At 45.6% G+C, this 13,563-nt stretch overlaps 2 non-coding genes across 2 annotated transcripts; both read right to left on the minus strand.

Moving 5' to 3' along the window:
- Positions 1-1,135: 1,135 nt before the first annotated feature.
- On the minus strand, positions 1,136-1,224 carry trnar-ucg (transfer RNA arginine (anticodon UCG)). Its single transcript is given in 2 exon segments — positions 1,136-1,171; positions 1,188-1,224. It is a non-coding gene; the product is annotated as a tRNA-Arg (tRNA).
- Positions 1,225-6,875: 5,651 nt separating this feature from the next.
- On the minus strand, positions 6,876-6,949 carry trnat-agu (transfer RNA threonine (anticodon AGU)). Its single transcript has one exon. It is a non-coding gene; the product is annotated as a tRNA-Thr (tRNA).
- Between the last annotated feature and the right edge of the window lie 6,614 nt (positions 6,950-13,563).

The raw sequence follows: 13,563 nt of genomic DNA on the forward strand, positions 1-13,563 counted from the left end.
GAGTTTTTTGATGAGGTAACAGAGAGGGATGATGAGGGCAATGCTGTTGATGTGGTGTACATGGACTTTCAAAAGGTCTGGCAGCATCTGAATGGTCACTGACCTGAAACATTAACTCTGTTTCTCTCTCCACAGATGCTGCCAGACCTGCTGAGTATTTCCAGCACTTTTTGTTTCTATTTCAGATTTCTAGCATCTGCAGTATTTTGCTTTTATTGACTTTCAAAAGGAGTTTGATACAATGCAACACAACAGACTTGTGAACAAAGTTATAACTCATGGAATAAAAGGCGCAGTAGTAACATGGATATGGAATTGGCTGAGTGACAGGAAACAAAGAGTAGTGATCAATGGATGTTCTTCGGGCTAGAGGAAGGTTTGTAGTGGAGTTTCCCAGGAGTCAGTGTTGGGACCCTTGCCTTTCCTGATATATATTAATGACCTAGACCTTGGTGTACAGGGCAGAATTTCAAAGTTTATGGATGATACGAAAATTGGAAGCATTGTGAATGTGTAGTAACAATTCTGTGATTCTGTGATTCCAATATTCAAGTCATTTATTATATATGGTGGTCCTGACACTGACACTTGTGGACATCACTGTCCACCATCTTCCATTCTGAAAAACAACTAAATACCACAACTCGCTTTTCTTGATATTTCATACATTTTTTAATCTAAGCAGATACTGACCCTCCTTTTCCATTAGCCTCAGTTTTGTTACCCAGCCTTTTATGTGGTAGTTTGTCAAACGCTTTCTTAAAATCCATGTAGACAACATCCATTGCTTTCCCTTCATCAACCATTCTGTTACTTCATCAAAAAAGTCAGTTATTTATTAATAGATGCAGTACTGAAACAGGCCCTTCGACCCATCAAGTCTGTGCCGACCAACAACCACCCATTTATGCTAATCCGACATTAATCCCATATTCCCTATCACAGCCCCACCATTCTTCTCCCACCTACCTGCACTGGGAGCAATTTACAATGGCCAATTTACCGATCAATCTGCAAGTCTTTGGCTGTGCGAAGAAACCCACGCAGTCACAGGGAGAACTCAAACTGCGCACAGGGACTGAACACGGGTCGCTGGAGCTGTGAGGCTGCGGTGCTAAACACTGATCGCCCAAGATGACCGTGGCAGGACTCGAACCTACAATCTTCTGATAACCTCGTTAAATACACCGAAGTCAGACGCCTTACCCATTAAGCCACACGGCCAGTAGTGAAGATTTGAAAAGGTGCTGAACCTCTCAGTTTTCGGTCTACCCAAACCAAGTTCAAGGCCTGAATAATGAACCAATTGCCTCATTAGTTCTGTGAATAATACAATGATTTAATAGACAAAGTTTTGAAACATTCCTGCCCATAAATCTTGATAACAGAGAGTGTGTGGATCTTTTGACTCAGAATGTTTATTGGATACAGTCCTCAGATCCTACAAGGAACCCCTGAACATCCACAGTAAAGATAGTGTGGATGAGGAAATGGAAGAGCCGGGAGCTGAAACTCAGGGACGGCCGAGCTCTCCTGTCATTGAGCTTGTGTGTCTGCTCTGCTCGCCGCACTTCCGGCTCTACTTTGTTTCCAATGAAAAGATGAAAAGGGCCGTTCGGTTTTCCTCTCACTGACAGCGTGTTCCACTCGGGTTAATATAACCCGGGACTTTTGCTGCTGAAATGAATTCTGCAAGGTCCCAGCAAACACACCGGCTCCCTCCTTTCTCCCCTCTTTCTGTCGGATTGTTTTACCAGGAGGGGCTCAATAATAGCAAACCCCCTGCAGGGAATGACCGCAAATTGAGCATCAAAATGGGGCAAGTGGGCAGCTTTCTGGGTTCTAGGTTCCCCCTACCCCGTCCCTCCCTCCCGTCCAAGCCCCTCTTCACTTTCTTTGGGACTTTGATGAGGGTGAAATGGGGAAAGTTCCCATTGATGTTTGAATGCTGAATTGCTGCAGAGATCTGCGCACGCGCTGTGTTGCCCCGCCCCCAGTGGGACATCACAATGAGGAGTGGAGCCATTGTGCATCCTTTCCCCAACCCAGTCTGTGAGGCCATTCACTCAATCAGGGGAAGATGCTTTAAATCAGCTGCTAATGGAGACTTCCCGGGCCCGGGGGAAGGGAACAAACAGCATCTGCTTCCAGCAGCCATTGCTTTGGGAGCGTGTCCGCAGATGTGCTCAGAGATTAGCACTGAGTGGTGGGAAGTTGAGGGGGAGTCGGGGAGTGTTTGTAACAGAAACTGTGGAGCAGGAGCTGCTCCCGGAACATGGAGTGAGCCGGGGACACGGGGAAGGGAGAGTTCATTCTCGGACAGTGTCTGTACAGGCTCAGAGAGACACAATGGGAAGAAATCACTATTGAAAATCACTGACAATTTCACCACCCAAAGGAGAGGGAATTTTCCTGCTTTAGTTCCAGTCTCTCACTGTTTGTTGGATTGTGAACAGTGGGGGGAAAATAGCCGCAAAATAACGATGTGGACAGTTAGACAAAGAGCATTTATTGCAGACACCAGGTGAGAAGTGTGAAAGGCACATTTTAAATAGTGGCTGCTTGTTTTCCGTTGAAATAGAAATGTGACTGTGTAAAGGTCACTGCTCTATCGGACAGTCCCAGTCATTGAGCAGTGCAGGGCTTGTGTTGTTTCTGAATGTCACAAACTTGTTGTAAAACCACTGCAAACACCTGGTAAACAGAAGCTGAATACTGCAGTACTGCAGTGGAGTCAGACACTGACACTGTTTGTGTTCCTGGTTTTCATTTTATGATTGTTCATAATGATTATTATTGGGACGATTACATTGATCGCTTTTGTATCTTCTATCTCACCAGTTCTTTCATTCCTGCAGGAAAATACATGAAGGAACCTGACTGGATGTGGTGATTCTTGGACACAAGGAAAAGTGCAGTGATCTCGTTCCAACACACAATCGGTACAGGATCACTCCCAAAGCACAGAGATACTGCCAGCTCATCAGTTCCACTGGAACAAACAAAAGAAGTAGTCAGACAGACACTGATCCCAAAGTCAAGAGAGACACATTTTCAACCCAACAGTCAAACAACAGCAGGAGAGACAGAAGTTGTTTCTATTTCACTCCAATTCAGTACAGCTGACAGGTTGATACATCAATCACAGTCCAAAAACAAACTCACTATCAGATCTAAATAAACTCTGTCACCATGGTCACATTTTAAATATAAAATCTGAAATAGAACAGGCAAAATTTACAGAATTCAAAGGTACAGAATGAATGCAAGGAGGCTTCAAGGGGATTTGGACAGGTTAAATGAATGGGCAGAACATGGCAGATGGAATATAATGTGAATAAGTGTGAAGTTCTCCACTTTGGTCGAATAAACAGAAAGACAGAGTATTTCTTAAATGGTGAGAGGTTGAGAAGTGTCGATGTCCAAAGGCACCTGGGTGTCCTTGTTCATGAGACACGAAAAGCTAGTATGCAGGTGCAGCAAGCAATTAGGAAGGCAAGTGGTATGTTGGCTTCATTGAAAGCGTATTTGAGTACATGAGTAAAGATGTATGAAGTCTAGATGAGACCGCACCTGGAGTATTCTGTACAATTTTGGTTTCCTTATCTAAGGAAGGATAGACTTGTCACAGAGGGAGTGCAACAGAGATTCACCGGTCTCATCCCCTCGGATGGTGGGATTGTCTTATGATGAGACACTGCAGAAACTGGGCCTAAATTCTCTAGAGTTTTGAAGAATGAGAGGTGATCTCATTGAAACAGACAAAGTTCTTACAGGGTGTCACAGGGTAGATATGGAAAGGATGTTTCCTCTGTCTAGTGAGTGTAGAACAAGGGGACACAGTCTCAGAATAAGGGCAGACTGAGATGAGCAGGAATTTCTTTACTCAGAGGGTGAGAAATCTGTGGAATTCTTCATCCCAGAGGGCATTGAACATATTCAAGACAGAAATCGATAGATTTCTAAATACTAACAAGATCAAGGGATATGGAGATGGCAGGGAAAAATGGCGTAGAGGTAGGTGATCAGTCACGATCTGTTTGAATGTTGGAGCAGGCTTGATGGGCTGAATGGCCTAATGCCCCTATTTCCTATGATCCTATGAATCCCAATAATGTACATCAGAACGTTAGACCAAGTTATGCATTACATACCAGTTCAAAAATCCCACAGAGATTAAGACTGAAAGATACAGTATCAAGCCATTACTACAAAGTGAAGGACTTGGAGCATGCAGACCAGCCCATGTATAAGATTGAAAGTTATATTTTCATTCACAATCATTTTCACAGAGCTTAATATTAAATACCAATCCACAACTTGCACAGGATTACCAAATAAAACCTACAACTGTAAAATACAGTTCATCCATATTTTAAATTAAACACAAGACAAACAAATATTGATACATTAAGAGAGCGGGAAACAGTGAGAGCAGAGTGGAGCATAAAGAGCCCAGGAGAGAGAGGGAGCAAGAGTTCACTCGGAGAGCAGGGAACAGCGAGAGCAGGCGTCAAAAAAGGCGAAGGAATTCACAATTAATGGGAGAACACTGAACGGTGTAGAGGAAGTGAGGGACGTTGGAGTGAATGTCCATAGATCCCTGAAGTAGCAGTACAGGTCAATAAGCTGGTTCAGCAGGTAAATGGAATCCTTTCCTTTATTAACTGAGGTATAGAGTATTAGGGTGACCTGGTATCCATGGCAATAAGTCACTGACAGCTAACATTCAGGTGCAGCAAGCAATTAGGAAGGCTAATAGTATGTTAGCCTTTATCACAAGAGGATTTGAGTACAGGAGTAGTGAATTTTTGCTTCAATTGTATAGAACCTTGGTTAGACTGCACTTGGAGTACTGTGTGCAGTTTTGGTCCCCTTGCCTTAGGAAGGATATTATTGCCATAGATAGAGAGCAAAGAAGGTTCATCAGACTTGTTCCTGGGATGGTGGGACTGTCCTATGAAGAGAGATTGGGGAAACTGGGGCTGTATTCTCTGGAGCTTTGAAGAATGAGAGGTGATCTCATTGAAACCTACAAAATATTTAAAGGACAGTCAGGGTAGATGCAGCTAAGATGTTTCCCCTGGTTGGGGAGTCGAGAACCAGGGGACGCAATTTCAAAATAAGGGGCAAGCCACTTAGGACAGAGATGAGGAGAAATGTTGTTACTCAGAGGGTTGTGAATCTTTGGAATTCTGTACCCCAGAGGGCTGTGGAAGCTCAGTCATTGAGTATGTTTCAAGCAGAGATTGACAGATTTCTAAATACAAATGACATAAGGGAATATGAGGAAAGTGTGGGGAAAAGGGCATTGAAGTGGATGATCAGCCATGATCATGTTGAATGGTGGGGCAGGCTCGATGTGCTGAATGGCCGACTCCTGCTCCTATGTTCCTATGTTCCCAACTCCACATTATCGATGAGACACAGCATCAGGCCGACTTGTCGGGTGTTGCAAACAGATAACACTGCTTCTGATCTTCACCAGAACAGAGAGTCAGATGTAAAATTGATCATCAAACAGACTGTGAGAGAATACAACAGAATAAAACACATGGAGAGACACTGTGGAATAACAAATAGATTTGATTGGAATGTTGAATTATGATTGGAATGGATAAAACAGCAGATTAAATTGGGACAGAAAAGAGAAACTGATGGGAAGAAGGAAAAAAAGAAAGGATGGATCTGTTCACTTTTTTCAGTTTTTTCACTGGTCCATAAAAGCTGGATTTAAAAAGATGCAAAAAACAGAGAATTTCACCAAAAAGGGAGATTAAATGCTGCCGAAACCTTGGATCGAAGGATGCCCCAACAGATCACCTGTTTAACTGTCTCCTCACTGGGGGATTTCAATCAATGAGCAATATTATTCTCTCCTTTTCTTTTGTTAAATGAAACCACTACTGTCACTTGGAGTTAATATCACTGTGTTCCAACTCCTGAATAATAAAATTGTGAGTTTCGTGATATTTTCTGGATACATTTCCTGCTGAAAGAACTAAGAACTCTTTTCTAATTTACACAATACTATATACACACTCATCAAGCCTCCGAAACTCGCATCCTTGGTGCTGCTCTCTCCTCCCAAACCTCATCTCATGTGACTGTTACATCATCACTCTGATTGTGGGAGGGGTTAATCCCACTTCTCTTCAGCATTAACCCTTTACATCCTCATACTGCACTGTCTGTCCAAAAAAATCGGTGGAGGGAACTTGAATTATCAAAACAGCAACAGCTGCCAGTTGAAAATCAACTCCACCCATCAGAGAGAGACTGTCAGAGAACTTCCTGCATCCAGTCCTGACCCTGTCACATGAAGCAGCTGCTCACCCAGACCCCACTCTCATCAACACTGAACATTTTTACTGAGACCCTTCAAATACTGTTTATAAAAGTCAGGAAAGATCAAAGTTCACACAGTTGTATTAAATACAACAAAGTTTAATATCTTCTTACCGTTTCTCGGTAACCACATGAGACTTAGGTTTTCTTATTGGTTCCTTTGATTTTTCTTGTTCCTGACTGACAAATATTCCAAACCTCAGATAAACCCTCCCACTTGCGTCATGTCCCAGTCTCGGTTAAAAGCAACACATAATGACACAAACACTCTCCTTCAGTGAGATTAATATCAAGCTGTTTTCCAGGTTGAATGTAACTGTGAACAAATTTATGTCAAAGAAGTTACCTTTGATGTATCAGCACTGAAATTCTGTACAAGGAGGAACAGCCATTCCAAACTCATATCCTTCACAAAGGCTGTTTTTTTATGCGATTGAAATTCATCAAGTATTTTGAATTAAAGTTCACAAGACACAGATGTCAAGGTTGATAATGAAACTTTTCAAGCATGTTGCTACTGTGAAATACGGCTCTGCTGGGAATTGAACCCAGGATCTCCTGTTTACTAGACAGGTGCTTTAACTAACTAAGCTACAGAGCCAGATCACGAATGTGTGTGCAATCGAAATCAGAGGAAGGCCTTGTAGATAGTGGGCAGGCTTTGGCGAGTCAAGAGCTGAGTTCGTCACGGCAGTGTTCCCAGCCTCTGACTCGCTCTTGTAGTTGTAGCTGGAGTTGTAATTGTAATCGGCAACCGTCCGTCTCGGAAGACGATGGGCTACACCCGGGGTGTACGTCACTTCTGTGTGAAACATCGTTTGTTGTGGCTGGAGAGGACGACTCGTGAGTGACGATCCCTTCCTCAGCTGGTACAGATGAATATCATTGGCCCGAGGTCGACGGATAATTTTTCCTTCCTCTGAGCTCTCTTTCCCACCATCTGGTCATTTCTTTGGTCCTCTGCTTTTCCCATGGTCTTCCTGAATGCCTTTCTCCAGGAATTCCAGTCAGCAGGAAGGACTTCCCATGCATCGACTCCAATCCCAGTCAGCTTGAGATCTCGCTTTGCAGATGTCCTTGTATCACAGACGTGGGTGACCTGTTGGTCTCGTGCTGATAGCAAGCTCACCAAAGAGCATGTCTTTGGCAAAGCGACCGTCATCCATTCAGCACACATGACCCAGTCAACAGAGTCACTGCTGACTCAAGAGGGCAAACATGCTGCAGATCCCTGCACGCTGGTGTACTTCTGCATTCGGCACTCTGTTCTGCCAGGAGATGCCCAATATCCATCTGAGACAGCGGAGGTGGAAGCTGGTCAGCTGCTTTTCTTGGCTTGCATAAGTTGTTGATGCTTCTCTACTAGAAAGGAGGGTGCTGAGAAAACAAGCCTGGTACACGCGGAGTTTTGTATTTTCGATCAGTTTGCTGTCGGTTCACACTCGTCTTCTCAACTTTGACATGACAGCTGCAGCATTGACAATCCTGGTGCTGATTTCAGTATCAAGGGCCAGATTGCTGGTGATTGTTGATCGAAGGTCTGTGAAGCTGTTGACAACCTCCAAAGTGAGGCTGTCGATGTTGATGGAAGGTGGAGTCTCTACGTCCTGGCCCATAACTTTGATCTTCCTGATGCTGATCGTCAGTCCAAACTCCTTGCAGGCCAGGGAGAACCGATATACAAGCTGCTGTTAATGAACTTCATTATGGGATGTCAGCACAGCGTCATCAGCAAACAGCAACTCACAGACCAAGAACTGACTCATTTTGGTCTTGGTGCGCAGTCTTGCCAAGATGAACAGCTTGTCATCAGCTCTGGTATGCAGGTGGACACCCCCATCTGAGTCACTGAAAGTTTAAAATAGCAGCATGGAGAAAAATATGCCAATTGTAAAGGATGTGAGCTGTGAGGAGGTTACAAGGAGGCTTCCAGGGGACTTGGACAGGATAAGTGAATGAAATGACAGATGGAATATAATGTGAATAAGTGTGAAGTTATCCATTTTGGTAGAATAAACAGAAAGACAGAATATTTCTTAAATGGTGAGAGGTTGGGAAGTGTTGATGTCCAAAGGGACCTGGGTGTCCTTGTTCATGAGACACCAAAAGCTCGCATGCAGGTGCAGCAATCAATTAGGAAGGAAAATGGTATGTTGGCCTTAACACGAGGGGTCATGAGTACAGGAATAAAGATGTCTTGCTGCAATTGTATAGAGCCTTGGTGAGATCCTGCTGGAGTATTGTGCACAGTTTTGGTTTCCTTATCTAAGGAAGGATATACTTGCCACAGAGGGAGTGCAACGGAGGGTCACCAGACTAATCCCTGGGATGGTGGGATTGTCTTCTGAGGAAACGGGGCTTGTATTCCTTAAAGTTTCATTTAAAAGGCCATTTAAAACTGAGATAGGGTGGAATTTCTTCACTCAGAGGGTGGTGAATCTTTGGAATTCTCTACCTCAGGGGTTTGTGAAAGTTCAATTATTGAGCATGTTCAGGACAGAAATTGATAGAAATCTTGATACTCATGACATCAAGGGATATGGGGAGAGCGCGGGAAAGTGGTGTTGAGGTAGATGATCATCAAGGATGTAATTGAATGACAGATCAGGCTCGACAGCGTAAACTGCCTCCTCCTACGTTCCGAAGAGAGTTTGCACCAGGACACAGCCCTGTTTTACCCCACTGCTGATCGTGAAAGTGTCTGATGTTGCTCCATTGTAACTGTCGGAACTGTGCGTGTTCTCGTGGAAAGAAGAGATGACGCCCAAGAGTTCAGGAGGGCAGCCTAGTTTCCACAGCAGTTTGAAGAGTCCGTCTCTGCAAACAAGATCGAAGGCCTTGGTGATGTCTATAAAGACAATGTAGAGTGGTCTGTACTGTTCACAGTACTTCTCCTGTAACTGCCGAAATGAGAAAATCATGTCGACTGTCGATCTACCAGCTCTGAAGCTGCACTGAGACTCAGGATAGATGTGATGTCAGGGTCTGCAATCTGGTCAGAGCAATGCGAGCAAAGACCTTCCCCACAATACTTAGCAAGCAGATGCCTCGCTAATTGCTGCAGTCACTGCGATCGCCTTTATTGTTGCACAAGGTGACAATGTTTGCATCACGCATGTTGAGAGGCGCAGATCTCCCCTTCCAACAGAGACACAGAAGTTCATGGGGATGCTGCAGCAGAGCTGCTTTTCCACTTTTGATGATTCCAGGTGGAATATCATCATTTCCCAGGGCTTTACCACTGGCAAGACGGTCAATGGCGTTGTTGAGCTCTATGGTGGTGTCGCTGTCCAGCTCCTCCATGACAGGGAAGTCTGGAATGGTGCTGAGAGCTACTTCAATGACAATGTTCTCCGTTATGTAGAGTTCAAGGTAATGCTCCACTCACCTTTCCATCTGCTTGTTAGGTTCATAGAACATAGAACATAGAACATAGAACATACAGCACAGAACAGGCCCTTCGGCCCACAATGTTGTGCCGATCCTTTGTCCTCTGTCAAGGACAATTTAATCTATACCCCATCATTCTCCTTTATCCATATACCTATCCAAAAGCCTTTTGAAAGTCCCTAAAGTTTCTGACTCAACAACTTCCCCGGGCAAGGCATTCCATGCCTCGACCACTCTCTGGGTAAAGAACCTTCCCCTGACATCCCCCTTATATCTCCCACCCTTCACCTTAAATTTATGACCCCTTGTAACGCTTTGCTCCACCCGGGGAAAAAGTTTCTGACTGTCTACCCTATCTATTCCCCTGATCATCTTATAAACCTCTATCATGTCACCCCTCATCCTTCTCCTTTCTAATGAGAAGAGGCCTAGAATGTTCAGCCTTTCCTCGTAAGACTTATTCTCCATTCCAGGCAACATCCTGGTAAATCTCCTCTGCACCCTCTCCAAGGCTTCCACATCCTTCCTAAAATGAGGCGACCAGAACTGCACACAGTACTCCAAATGAGGCCTTACCAAGGTCCTGTACAGCTGCATCATCACCTCACGGCTCTTAAATTCAATCCCTCTGCTAATGAACGCTAACACCCCATATGCCTTCTTCACAGCCCTATCCACTTGAGTTGCAACTTTCAATGATCTATGCACATAGACCCCAAGGTCTCTCTGCTCCTCCACATGCCCAAGAACCCTACCGTTAACCCAGTATTTTGCATTCATGTTTGTCCTTCCAAAATGGACGACCTCACACTTTTCAGGGTTAAACTCCATCTGCCACTTTTCAGCCCAGCACTGCAACCTATCCAAGTCCCTTTGCAGACGACAATAGCCCTCCTCGGTATCCACAACTCCACCAACCTTTGTATCATCTGCAAATTTACTGACCCACCCTTCGACTTCCTCATCCAAGTCGTTAATAAAAATCACAAACAGGAGAGGACCCAGAACTGATCCCTGCGGCACGCCACTGGTAACTGGGCTCCAGGCTGAGTATTTACCATCTAAGACCACTCTCTGCCTTCTATCAGTTAGCCAATTCTTAATCCAACTGGCCACATTCCCCACTATCCCATGCCTCCTGACTTTCTCCATAAGTCTACCATGGGGGACCTTATCAAATGCCTTACTAAAATCCATGTACACCACATCCACTGGTTTACCCTCATCCACTTGCTTGGTCACCTGCTCAAAGAATTCAATCAGGCTTGTGAGGCAAGACCTACCCCTCACAAAACCGTGCTGACTGTCCCGAATCAAGCAGTGTCTTTCCAGATGCTCAGAAATCCTATCCCTCAGCACCTTTTCCATCAACTTGCCTACCACCGAAGTAAGACTAACTGGCCTGTAATTCCCAGGGTTGTTCCTATTCCCTTTCTTGAACAGGGGCACAACATTTGCCACCCTCCAATCACCTGGTACCACCCCCGTCAGCAGAGAAGATGAAAAGATCATTGCCAACGGCTCTGCAATTTCATCCCTTGCTTCCCATAACATCCTTGGATATACCCCGTCAGGCCCGGGAGACTTGTCTATCTTCAAGTTATTCAAAAACCCCAACACATCTTCCCTCCTAACGAGCACTTCCTCGAGCTTACCAGTCTGTTTCACACCGTCCTCTTCAGTAATACACCCCTTCTCATTCGTAAATACCGAAGAGAAGTACTCATTCAAAACCTCACTTATCTCTTCCGGCTCAACACACAGTCTCCCGCTATTGTCCTTGACCGGACCTATGGTCCCCCTGGTCATCCTCATATTTCTGACATACGCGTAAAAGGCCTTGGGGTTTTCTTTTATCCTACCCGCCAAGCATTTTTCATGCCCTCTCTTAGCTCTCCTAATCCCTTTCTTCAGATCCTTCCTGGCCATCTTGTATCCCTCCAGAGCTATGCCTGTGCCCTTTTTCCTCAACTTTATATACGCATCCTTCTTCTTCCTAACAAGACTCTCAACCTCTCTTGTCAACCACGGTTCCCTCACATGACCATCCCTTCCCTGTCTGACAGGGACATGCTTATCAATGGCCCCTACTATCTGCTCCTTGAAAAAGTTCCACATTTCGACCGTGCCCTTCCCTGCCAGCATATGCTCCCAACTTATGCTCCTCAGTTCCTGCCTGACAGCATCATATCTACCCTTCCCCCAATTGTAAACCTTGCCCTGTTGCACATACCTATCCCTCTCCATTACCACAGTGAATGCTACAGAATTGTGATCACTATCTCCAAAGTGCTCGCCCACCAACAGCTCTATCACTTGCCCTGGTTCATTACCTAGTACCAAATCCAATATTGCCTCCCCTCTGGTCGGGCAGTCTACATACTGAGTCAGAAAAGCTTCCTGGACATACTGCACAAACACTACCCCATCCAAACTATTCGATCTAAAGAGTTGCCAATCAATATTTGGGAAGTTGAAATCCCCCATAATTACTACCCTGTGACTTCTGCTCCTTTCCAAAATCTGTTTCCCAATCTGCTCTTCCACCTCCCTGCTGCTATTGGGGGGCCTATAGAAAACTCCCATCAAGGTGACTGCTCCTTTCCTGTTCCTGACCTCAACCCACAGTGCCTCAGTCGGCAGATCCTCCTCGAAAATTCTTTCAGCAGTTGTTACACTATTTCTAACTAACAATGCCACCCCCCCACCTCTTTTACCACCATTCCTAATCTTATGAAAACATCTATAACCAGGTACCTCCAAAAACCATTCCTCCCCCTCACCTATCCACGTTTCAGTGATGGCCACAACATCGTAGTCCCAAGTGCCCATCCACGCCTTCAATTCACTCACCTTATTCCTGATGCTTCTTGCGTTGAAGTATACGCACTTTAACCCTTCTCCGTGCCCATCTGTCCTCTGTGACAGTGCTACCTTCCCCAATACCTCACTACACTCTTTGTCTTTCTGAGTGGACCCACTGGTCCCTGGATTACAAGTCCGGTTCCCATCCCCCTCCCAAACTAGTTTAAACCCTCCCGAACAGTACTAGCAAACCTCCCTCCCAGGATATTGGTGCCCCTCTGGTTCAGATGCAGCCCGTCCTGTTTGAACAGGTCCCATCTTCCCCAGAATGCAGTCCAATTATCCAAGAACTGGAAGCCCTCCCTCCTACACCATTCCTGCAGCCACGTGTTCAGCTGTGCTCTCTCCCTATTCCTAGCCTCACTATCACGTGGCGCCGGCAACAAACCAGAGATAACAACTCTGTCCGTCCGAGCTTTCAGCTTCCAGCCTAACTCCCTAAACTCACTTCTAACATCTGTGCCACCCTTCCTTCCTACGTCGTTGGTGCCAATGTGCACCACGACCTCTGGCTGCTCCCCCTCCCCTTTAAGGATCCTGAAGGCGCGATCACAAACATCACGGACCCTGGCACCAGGGAGGCAACAAACCATCCGTGCGTCTCGCCTGCGCCCACAGAACCGCCTGTCCGTACTCCTCACCATCGAGTCCCCGATGACTAGTGCTCTCCCATTCTCCCTCCTTCCCTTCTGAGCCACAGTGCAGGACCCCGTGCCAGAGGCCCGGTCACTGCAGCCTGCCCCCGATAGGCCGTCCCCCCCAACAGTATCTAAAACTGTATACTTGTTGTTGAGGGGAACGACCACAGGAGATCCCTGCACTGACCTCTTCCCACCTCTAACTGTTACCCAGCTGCCTTTGATTTGTGGAGTAACGACCTCCGTGTAGCTTCTATCTATCAACCCCTCAGCTTCCCGAATGATCCTCAGTTCATCCAGCTCCAGCTCCAATTCCCTAACA

This window comes from Heterodontus francisci, unplaced genomic scaffold, assembly GCF_036365525.1.
Source record: "Heterodontus francisci isolate sHetFra1 unplaced genomic scaffold, sHetFra1.hap1 HAP1_SCAFFOLD_51_1, whole genome shotgun sequence".
Lineage (NCBI taxonomy): Eukaryota > Metazoa > Chordata > Chondrichthyes > Heterodontiformes > Heterodontidae > Heterodontus > Heterodontus francisci.